At 34.8% G+C, this 10183-nt stretch overlaps 1 long non-coding RNA gene across 1 annotated transcript; it reads right to left on the bottom strand.

Annotated features, from left to right (window-relative positions):
• Positions 1-524: 524 nt before the first annotated feature.
• LOC128548881 (uncharacterized) lies at positions 525-5120 on the bottom strand. The gene is made up of 3 exons (XR_008367301.1): positions 5036-5120; positions 3649-3886; positions 525-2983 (listed from the first exon to the last, which is right to left on the bottom strand). It is a non-coding gene; the product is annotated as an uncharacterized LOC128548881 (long non-coding RNA).
• Positions 5121-10183: the final 5063 nt, after the last annotated feature.

The raw sequence follows: 10183 nt of genomic DNA, 5'->3' as shown, positions 1-10183 counted from the left end.
AACAACATATCAAACTGTTTGATTGTCAGAAATTGTTATTTAAAGATGTTTGGTGTTTTACATCGCTATTTTAACATAAGAAATTGTTGAAAAAATTAATTTATTTGTAATTAGACGAATGCCCGCTGATCGAATTGACTGGATTAAAACGGATTTAATTAGATCTAAACGGTGTTTGTTTGTTATTATTAATGTAAGTACGTTTGGGATTTCAGCGGAGAATGAAGTTTGAAAAGGTTTGATATTGTTGTAATTGTCTTTAATTGAACAAAATTTAAATCATTATCAGTTAAATGCGGCCTTAATTAATACACAGTTTGATCCGTAAGAAAATAAAGCTACATATAAATTGAACACTGTGTTTGCCATTATTGCGTCTTGATTGTATTCCAATGTGTTTTTATCTGCCAGACCTTCCCCGTATAGCCTTGTCCACTAATCAGACCAGACCGCTAATAAGACCAGTTTTACAAAGAACCATGGGTGGTCTTAATAGCGGAATTCTACTGTACATTTTATCCAATATACCTCCAAAGTTTTTTACTTACGTCAAAGGGTAGATTAATCTCTGCAATAAATAAATCACAAAATTATTTTCCTATCTACAATCCCCATGCAGATTCATGTTATGTTAATTAGACTGGTCCCTGTGAATGGCATAGTAGATAGTTCCCTGTGAATGGCATAGTAGATAGTGAATAGAGAAAGACATGTTGTGCACCAGGGTGCTAAGTAATAACGTAACAAGTGGCTTGAAAACTGACCCAGTGGCAACCTTAGAAAATCATCTCAATCTGAAAGTTTATATGTCATATGTGTAGAGAAATTTTTCAGTCATAGTTAAAATTAAACCTGTTTAATCAATTAGGTTGTTTAAGGGAAAAACAATATGAGGAGAAACAATCCCCATGAATCTGTTTGAATTTTGACCGATTTATGCCCTTTTTTAATTTAGAACTTTTTGGTTAAAGTTTTTAATACAGTCAAATATCTCTGTTACTGTTAAAGCTTTTGACTTGAAACTACTTTCACAGTCTACACCAGGAGAAATAATCTCCATAACTCTGATTTGTATTTTGACAGATTTATGTCCCTTTTTAACTTAGAATTTTTGGGTTAAAGTTTTATATAACGTTCAATATCTCTGTTACTATCAAAGCTATTGACTTAAAATAGTTATTTACTATCAAAGGCTACACTTAAAGAAACTAGAAACTGCTTTTGTAAAAAAGCGCATGTCTCCCCCAATGCAAAGTCCTATAGGCAAGAAGTCAATAGCGGTCAGGAGCGAAAGTCAAAGAGACACTGATGGTTGGTTTCAACATTCTAGGTCAAGTGGTTCTCAAGTTACTTTCCGGAAATTATTTTACATGACCAAGCCCCTGTGACCTTGACCTTCAATAGACTGACCCAAAAATTGACAGGGGTCATCTACTCTGCATTCCAATCATCCTATAAAGTTTCAACATTCTGGGTCAAGTGGTTCTTAAATTATTGATCGAAAATGATTTTCGATGTTCAGGCCCCTGTGACCTTGACCTTTAACAGAGTGACCCCAAAATCAATAGGGGTCATCTACTCTGCATGATCAATCATCCTATGAAGTTTCAACATTCTGGGTCAAGTGGTACTGAAGTTATTGATCAGAAATGGTGTTCAATGTTCAGGCCCCTGTGACTTTGACCTTTGACAGAGTAACCCTAAAAACTAAAGGCGTCATCTACTCTACATGACCAATCATCCTATGAAGTTTCAACATTCTGGGTCAAGTGGTTCTCTAGTTATTGATTGGAAATTGTTTTCAATGTTCAGGCCCCTGTGACCTTGACCTTTGATAGAGTGACCCAAAAAACAATAGGGGTCGTCTACTCCAGCAGCCCTACAACCCTATGAGGTTTGCAGGTTCTAGATCAAATAGTTCTCCAGTTATTGATCAGAAAATGAAGTGTGACGTACATACAGACGAATGGACAGGGCAAAAACAATATGTCTCCCCCAGAAGGGGTGAGACATAACAATCCCCATAACTCTGATTAGAGTTTTGACAGATTTATGACCCTTTTACTGGCAAAGCTCTAATTCAGAGTCGAGCAGCGTGCTGTCTAATATGGATAGCTCCTGTTCTTGAACTGATAACTTTTAAAAACTGTAATAAGCTACATTTTTGTTCTGAAATACAAAAATGACTATTCTTCAAGCTAATATAGATGAATTGTCTATTTCTCCAAATGCTCGAAGTATTCATGGTATCAGTTTTTAAATAATGATAAAAATGGTACTTCTGGTCTGGTTAACATGCTGAAATATTCACATACACAAAGAATGAAATTCCTCAGGATGCTTACTTTTCCTAATATAAACCGAGATGTGTTACGTGTACATTTTTAACTGGATTCACGATTTTGTAAATATTTTCTGTGCAAAAATAATCACATTTGCAGTATTTGATAACAAATATTTTTATGAAATTAAGTTCAACTGCTGACAGAAAAAATGAAAATTAAGCGGTCAAAAGAACTCATGCAAGAAATATTTATATTGTAAATACACATGGTTTTAAGGAAATTTCATGAAAATATCACAGACAGATGAAAACGTAATGTACAATAATATGTAATTTATCCTCAATCAAATAACATACTCGGAACTACCCATGAAAACAGATGACACTTCTTTATAGCCTGTGCAAAGGTATAGATGTCCTATTATGCAGTTAGTCCACTTTTTCACCTTAGAGTCAAAATTCTTTGAATTTGGTCAAAATTCCAGTCTTATAAGCTAAATATTATAAAACTAACACTAGATGCCAAAGGGCAACATGTCGAGCCTGCCAGTTGTCAAAAGGACTGGGAGTGTCTTGATGGCTTCATCCTCCTACTTGAAGATACAGTGGCTGAGACAACCCATGAAGGTCCCGTACAATAGATGGGCATCAGTTGTGCATCCGACAGACAATCTCTGCATGAAATGCCAGATATCCAGTCTGTAAATAAGAAATTATCAAATGCTTGTATTTTTCATTCCAATGTAATTTTACTAAATTAATGCATCAAATACAAGCATTCTATGAAAATGCAATGTCCAGAATAGGTCTGTTAATGGCTGGAGATCTCCTTTATCATCACAAGACAATAATTATATAAGAAGATATTTCTGCTCATAGGAAAGTACTGTAAATACTGCATGGAAGCATTTGTGATTATATGTTAGATGTTGTATTCATAATATTCTGAAGTGTATGTGTATTAAAGATATTTCACAGACAGCATACAGGAAAATGGTTAATCAATTGTGTAATAATACTTTTTCCGAATATGTGCACATTTCATTTTTAGACATTTTGTAATCTAAAATTATCAAACACTAAATGAAAACTAAATGAACTATGTCACAGACACACTCCAGCCCAAAGAACATAATAGAAATACCAAAGAAATGACATTGAAAAGAACACAAGAAATAATCATTTCAACTATTCACTGTAATCTTTGATTTAAATAAAGTTGAAAACTATTGAAAAAGCTTGTAAAGGGGTTTTGTGTAAGTATAGAAAAGAATTACTTACCTCACTGTAAGGTATGGCCAGGTTTTAAAGTATTTTAAAGCTTGTAAAGGGGTTTTATGTAAGTATAGAAAAGAATTACTTACCTCACTGTAAGGTATGGCCAGGTTTTAAAGTATTTTCCAATATATGCAGCACCATAGCAGTCCCTATCAACATACAGGATCCGAGGAGATGGCCCTAAGGCATTCTGGTAGCGTGCACACAGGTCTTGTATCATGTTAGACAGACCATAGCCTTTAATTGTAGTCATGACAGTCATGATCACTTGTCCATGTTCATTTCTGACATTGGTTGCCCACTTACTAATCTTAGCACTTCTTCCTGCAAAGGTATTTTCATAACCTTCCATCAAATGAGATAACACGCTCCATAAAAGAAAACATTCTTTCATGCAAAAATATCAACATGCATGAAAAAAAGAAGAAAGGTGAATGTTCAAGCAGAAATAGGTAACAAGAGATAAATCTTACATTCAGTCTTTCTACATGGAATTTATTCAACTCATTGCCAGAGTCTGACATTTTATGATATATATTTATAATGAAAAGGTACTACAAGATCCTCTACTTCTAAATTTTAGCAGAATTAAATAATAATTATGTTATTATCTATTTTTGCATCAAGTAGTTTACATGGAAAATAAGGTTATTCTTAAACATTCACAGAGCGAGTTATCTGATGCATGTCCACTCTGGTGAGGGAACCATTGCATACAACCTTGGTTCCTGGATCCTTATGCAGGCAATGCAACTTGGCACCCCAGAGGTTAACCGGCATCCAGAGAAACAAAGGATGAGCAAAGAATCTCTGGACACAGTTCTTGGCCCTGGTGTAGACACTCGGCTGGAGTGGCTCAAATCTTCTCTGTCTTGAACTGGATCTTGTTCTTTTCAGTCAGTGCAAAGAATCCTTTCCCCTTGCAAATGCGCTCCCTTGTTTTTGTATCCCCTCCCTCTTAACTATGAATAAATACTCATACCCACTGTAACTATGGCTGCCAGAATCCTAAGGCGGTACAAGACTGTTGTTTTTTCCTACTTATATGTGAGCGTTTGTGTGCTTGTGCGTCTGTTTGTCTTGGGCGATGCCTTACAGTGTTGTTATATCTTACTTGTCTGTTTATCCATGTTAAATAGTTAGTTGTGGGTGGGTGTGTGTGCATTTGTCTTTCGTACATAAATGTCTGCGCTACTGTGGTTTACGTTGTAATGAAACTGTGATTAAGGAACATAGCATTCCCTTTGTATATTCATCCTTCTACTACTATCGCCTTCAACCCCCATCCCCCTTTCTACCCCTTCCTCCCTCTCTATTTTGCATAAAATTAGAATGTATTTGTTGGATTTTTGAAGCAACCCATCTATAATATTTTTCCATTACAGCTTCTTTTTGTTGTGGGCCTACTTTGCAAATGCGTGGCTCTTATGGCTTATTTGTGGTGCTCTATGCTTCCGAGAAATCTACCCTTACCTTTTATCTTTTGGATACCCAAACATAATTCACTCCACAGCTGTCAAGGTCAACTGCCATCCTTCATACAGCAGTGGTTTGTCTGTAACATTTATGTATTTCTGAATCAGTTGACTTCAAATATAGTGTCTTTACCATTAAGAGTGAAATTGCTACAAAAATTTATTAAAGACAAAAAAAAAAAAAAAAAAACAGATATAAAATACTGTGCTGTGATATGAAATGAATTCTTTTTCTGTACATTCATTGTACATATACATATGTGAGAACCATTTTTGGTTGAAACTTGAAACTTGAAACTTGAGAATTTTCTTAAACGCCTATTTCAACACACAAAGCATCTTCAATGGCGTTGTACACTCAGGCATTAAAAACAGTAAAAACAATTCATCAGTATTAACACAAAGTCTTGATTTGCTTCAGTGTAATTGCTGTAGTATGAATTTTAGAACAATGAATAGTAGTCTTTGAAGAAGTGAGTTTTCAACTGCTTTTTGAAGATTTTAACTGATTCACTTTGTCTGAGATTTAATGGCAGTTCGTTCCAAAGTTTTGGTCCAACCGTACTGAAGCTTCTGTCACTAAATGTTTTTTCTTGTTATAAGGGACAACGTAGCATCCTACTGATGATTCTGACGAACGTAGTGTACGTTTGAAATTTTACTAGACAAAAGTTCTATTAGATATTGAGGAGCATTACCAACAAGCAGTTGTACATATAAGTAAGGATCTTAAAATTGATTCTTGCCTTCACAGGTAGCCAGTGCAAGTCATATAATGCCTGTTTTGAACTATCACGCATCTTACGGTTGAGAACAAGTTTGGCGCACATATTCTGAATACGTTGTAATTTACCTACTTCACAATTAGCAACACCATAAAGAATAACATTACAGTAATCCAAGTGAGAAATTACTAATGACAAAACCAATATTTCAGTGGCTTCTTTGGTTAGGTATTTACGGATACTTTGGTTGTGGGTTTATCCTGCTACCAAAGTTTAAGTGTATTTCTGACAATCATAGCATCTTTATTTTATCTGAATCACATTGAAAGGATGTTCATGTGCTACACAAAATAGTCCCATTCATAAACAATGTGGATGAATTATCAATGAACAAGCAGTTCTTATTCTACCTGTATCCACTCACACTGACCATTTAGAAGATCTATCAATGATAAGTTATTCCAGCCTATGGTTACATCACAAACTAGGTCAGGCAGAGTTCATCTTAGATATGAGGCACAGTAAATTTGTATTTGTTTCTCATTCATGTATATTCATATTTATTCATAGACTGGCATTTAAACAGAAAATAAATCTACCGAAAAACCCGCAACCACCAGACATCTCAAGGCTTTGATTGGTATTTTCTTTGTTTTTTTCTGGTGGTGCTGACCTTGCCCGACTATCTATCAGGCTTATCAGGCTTATCTTCATTATGAAACACAGATTATCGGAATGCAGTCAATGTAGTGCTTTGCATCAAAATTTTGCAAACAATCCATGTTACCAGTGAAAACATCAGCAGAACATTCTAATAAAATCTGAGTTATCTTCCTCTCAGAAGCAGTGTTCAGGCTGCCACAATGAAAACAATGGTGTCATAAAAGCAACATAGAGCAGATGTCATATATAATTCTAAGCATTCTGTCCTTGCCAGATGAAATTAATACCAGGATTATCAACTATAATTTGTTTTGTGATCACCAAAAGTAGTTTGGTGTACATTTTATCATTATCATGTATTTATTTGTATAACCACCTGAGACTGCTGAAGATGTTGGTTCAGGTACTGACGAAGCGGCTTGAAGAGGCATGCAGTCCTTGTGGAAGCTCTCACTGTTCAGGCACTGAAAAAGAAATGATATATTTTTAGTCTGCTCTATTTCCAATTGATTAAACATCATACCAACACAATTATAGGCCATATAGTGGCTCTGCATCTTTTGCGAGTGCATGGTGCCCCTGAAGGCCAAAGTGCAAGGAGCTTATTAGCACAATTGACCTTCAGTTAGTCAGCTGATGGAAGAATAACACTATAAACAAGATTTTAAATTTGCTGCAATTGCTTTAGCATTTACATTACTGTAAAATCATTTAATGGGCATGAAATTTCTTGGTTTTGGTCAAAACGGCAATTTCGTGGGGATAAGAATTCGTGGATTTCAACTTCTGAACATAAAATGAATGGGAATTTTACATGTTCGTTGGGATTAAATTTCACGGATTGACTCAACCACGAAATCCACGAAAATTAGTCCCCAACAAGTATTAATTCACAGTATCGGATAACAATGGTCATAAATGAACAGTGCAAATTTATACTTATACACAGCGTTTACTGTCACATTAAAGCTGGGGAAAACAGTAAAGTGTATAATATACATGCTACAATTATGCAATTATGAAAACATTTTCAAGATTTGTTTGTTTTGTGTTTAACGCCGTTTTTCAACAGTATTTCAGTCATGTAACGGCGGGCAGTTAACCTAACCAGTGTTCCTGGATTCTGTACCAGTACAAACCTGTTCTCCGCAAGTAACTGCCAACTTCCCCACATGAATCAGAGGTGGAGGACCAATGATTGCAGACACAATGTCGTTTATCAAATAGTCTCAGAGAACATATGCCCCGCCCGAGGATCGAACTCGCGACCCCGCGATCCGTAGACCAACGCTCTTACCTACTGAGCTAAGCGGGCGGGCTACATTTTCAAGAATTTAATCACTCTTTTACATGACTTTTAGCCCTTACCCTGCTAAATTTATATATGAACTTGTCTATGGTATCTTTCAATCTGGACAGTACCACTAACTTTTAAAAGGTGTGCTTACAAAAAAGATACTGACTGAAGCTATTTTACTAAACTGATTCTGCCTTTGCGACCAGTGCAGACCAAGATAAGCCTGTGTGTCCGTGCAGTCTGATCATGGACTTTTTTGTTTCTGCACTACATAGAATTCCCAGGCAGGAACAACTTTTTAAGAATATTAGGTTAAAATACATTGTCATAATATATATTCAAGTAGATCATTACCTGCCTTTTGCAGAGTTTTTTTTTGGGCGAGTCTTTTCTTTTGTCAGGTCCCAAGTAGTCCGCGTTTTTGGGAAAACGGGAAAAAACTTTAAAATATGTTATTCCTACAATTTTTAATTGTCAAATGGGGTTTAACCCCTTTTGAAAACATTACTAAAAGCAGTCTAATTATAATCAAAAATTAAAAATAGAGAGCTTCATTCAAAAGTATTAAAAAAAAAATTCCTTTGTTCAGAACACATTTACTACTGAGATTCACCCATGATTCGCTTGCGCTTTTAAAAAGTAACGCATTATTATCCATGAATGAAATTTTTTTTTTTTTTAAAACCCGGGGGGTTTTGATGATGTCCTTATATGTCAGGGAGAACGTTCCTTAGATATGTCCACTTTTTTCCCTTTGGTGACAGAACACCCGGGAACTGTTAAAATGTTCAATCAAAAAATGTGTGTACTTTTTTATTACAACCTTTTTTAAACAGGGAAGAAAATATCATGAAATTTAAAGAACTAATTTTTTTTTTCCCCATCAAAATGACCACCAGAATATACAAACAGAAACAGCATCACTAGCGCTATTCGGGGATTTGCCAATTCGTTCTTTTTTTATTTCCATAAACTTTGAAAAAAATATTTCACTTTTTAATAAATTTATAGTACCTTTAGATAAAATTCATTTTTTCGCCACGCAGAAAACCTCATTATCACGTGTAGGACATGAATCTGGCAGCTGAATTAACATTTTTTTCTATTAAAATAGCTAGCAACCCTTTAAAAAACTCACAAACTATTATTTAACATCACCCCGACATAAAAATTTATGGCATCTACAACAGCGCAGTCAAATTTAACAGATAAAACATTTTATTTAAAAACGTAAAAAAACAAAAGTCACATAGCAAAACTGTCTTGATTAATTTACACACACAATGTTTTGGGGTTATTCTCTGTCAGAATAATTTCACACAATGTGACTCATTTGCACTCTGATGGAACTATTCCGAAGACATATTACCATTTCTGGTCCATCGTGTAAAAACAAAGGAGTTTGAAGACCTACTTTTTGCAAAAAACGCTGAAGAAAAAGTTCACACATAAAATCTAAATTTGCAATAAAAAATTTTAAATCGAAAAAATTCATAGCAAAACTGTGCTGAACACTATGTATTACACTGGGGGGTTAATTCATAAAAAATTATTACTTGAATGATAACCCCCATCTTATAAAGTGATTTAAAAAAACGGGTTTTTGTTAAAAATTATAAACCATTTAATTAATTGAACAAGAAAGCGTACATGACAATTTAATTTAATCAAGCACTCTATTAAAAAATAAGTGAATTTAAATCAGGTATAACATTGTAAAATAAAACTTATAATGTGCCTTGTGTAAATTTTGCAGTTTTTGTTTTTTTAAAAAAAATTCTAAAAAAAAAGAAATTATTAATGTTTCAAAAAAAACCTTCAACCTTTTGAAGGGGTACTTCCCCCTCTAACTTCTTGATGTTTTTAGCCCCTAGCCTCTCTTCGGAAAAATCAAATTTTTTCTCGATTTCCATCTTTTTAACCCAAACCTTGCTCAGCCGGGATCATTCTTGGGGAATCGACTATAAAACTGCATAGCCCAATAATTTATGATCCTTGACGTTTAAATTTCTAAAATTTTTAAAAGAAATTAAACATTCATAAAAATCTGCATAAGCTTCATTTAACAGAGTGCCTGATCATTTTTTTATGGGCTTTTTTGGGGGGTTCAACTCTTGCTGACACAATCATAGTCATAGGGCACTTTCCGTTTTGTGGTGGGGGAAGACCCTAGGTACCCCTTTTTGGTATTTTTCATCCAAAACAGGCACCTGGGCAAACCACCAACCTTAGGCAACCGGGGGATGGCTTCCTCACAAAAAGATTCAAGGTGAATTTCCACCAAGTGATTTTATTCAGATTGTGTTGGCCCTTGATGTGCGGGTTCCAAAAAGTAAAACAAATAGTAGCCAAAATAAACCACGTGATTTTTGGAAATTGTTTCCAAGGCAAATCAAAAGCAAAGCAAATATCTTTGGTAATTCATGATTTTTTTCCAAAACAAACTACCGGCTGGTCTCTT

The sequence above is a fragment of the Mercenaria mercenaria genome, chromosome 15, assembly GCF_021730395.1.
Source record: "Mercenaria mercenaria strain notata chromosome 15, MADL_Memer_1, whole genome shotgun sequence".
NCBI lineage: Eukaryota > Metazoa > Mollusca > Bivalvia > Venerida > Veneridae > Mercenaria > Mercenaria mercenaria.
The sequence above is the reverse complement of the archived record's forward strand: the minus strand, read 5'-3'. Positions and strand labels throughout refer to the sequence as shown.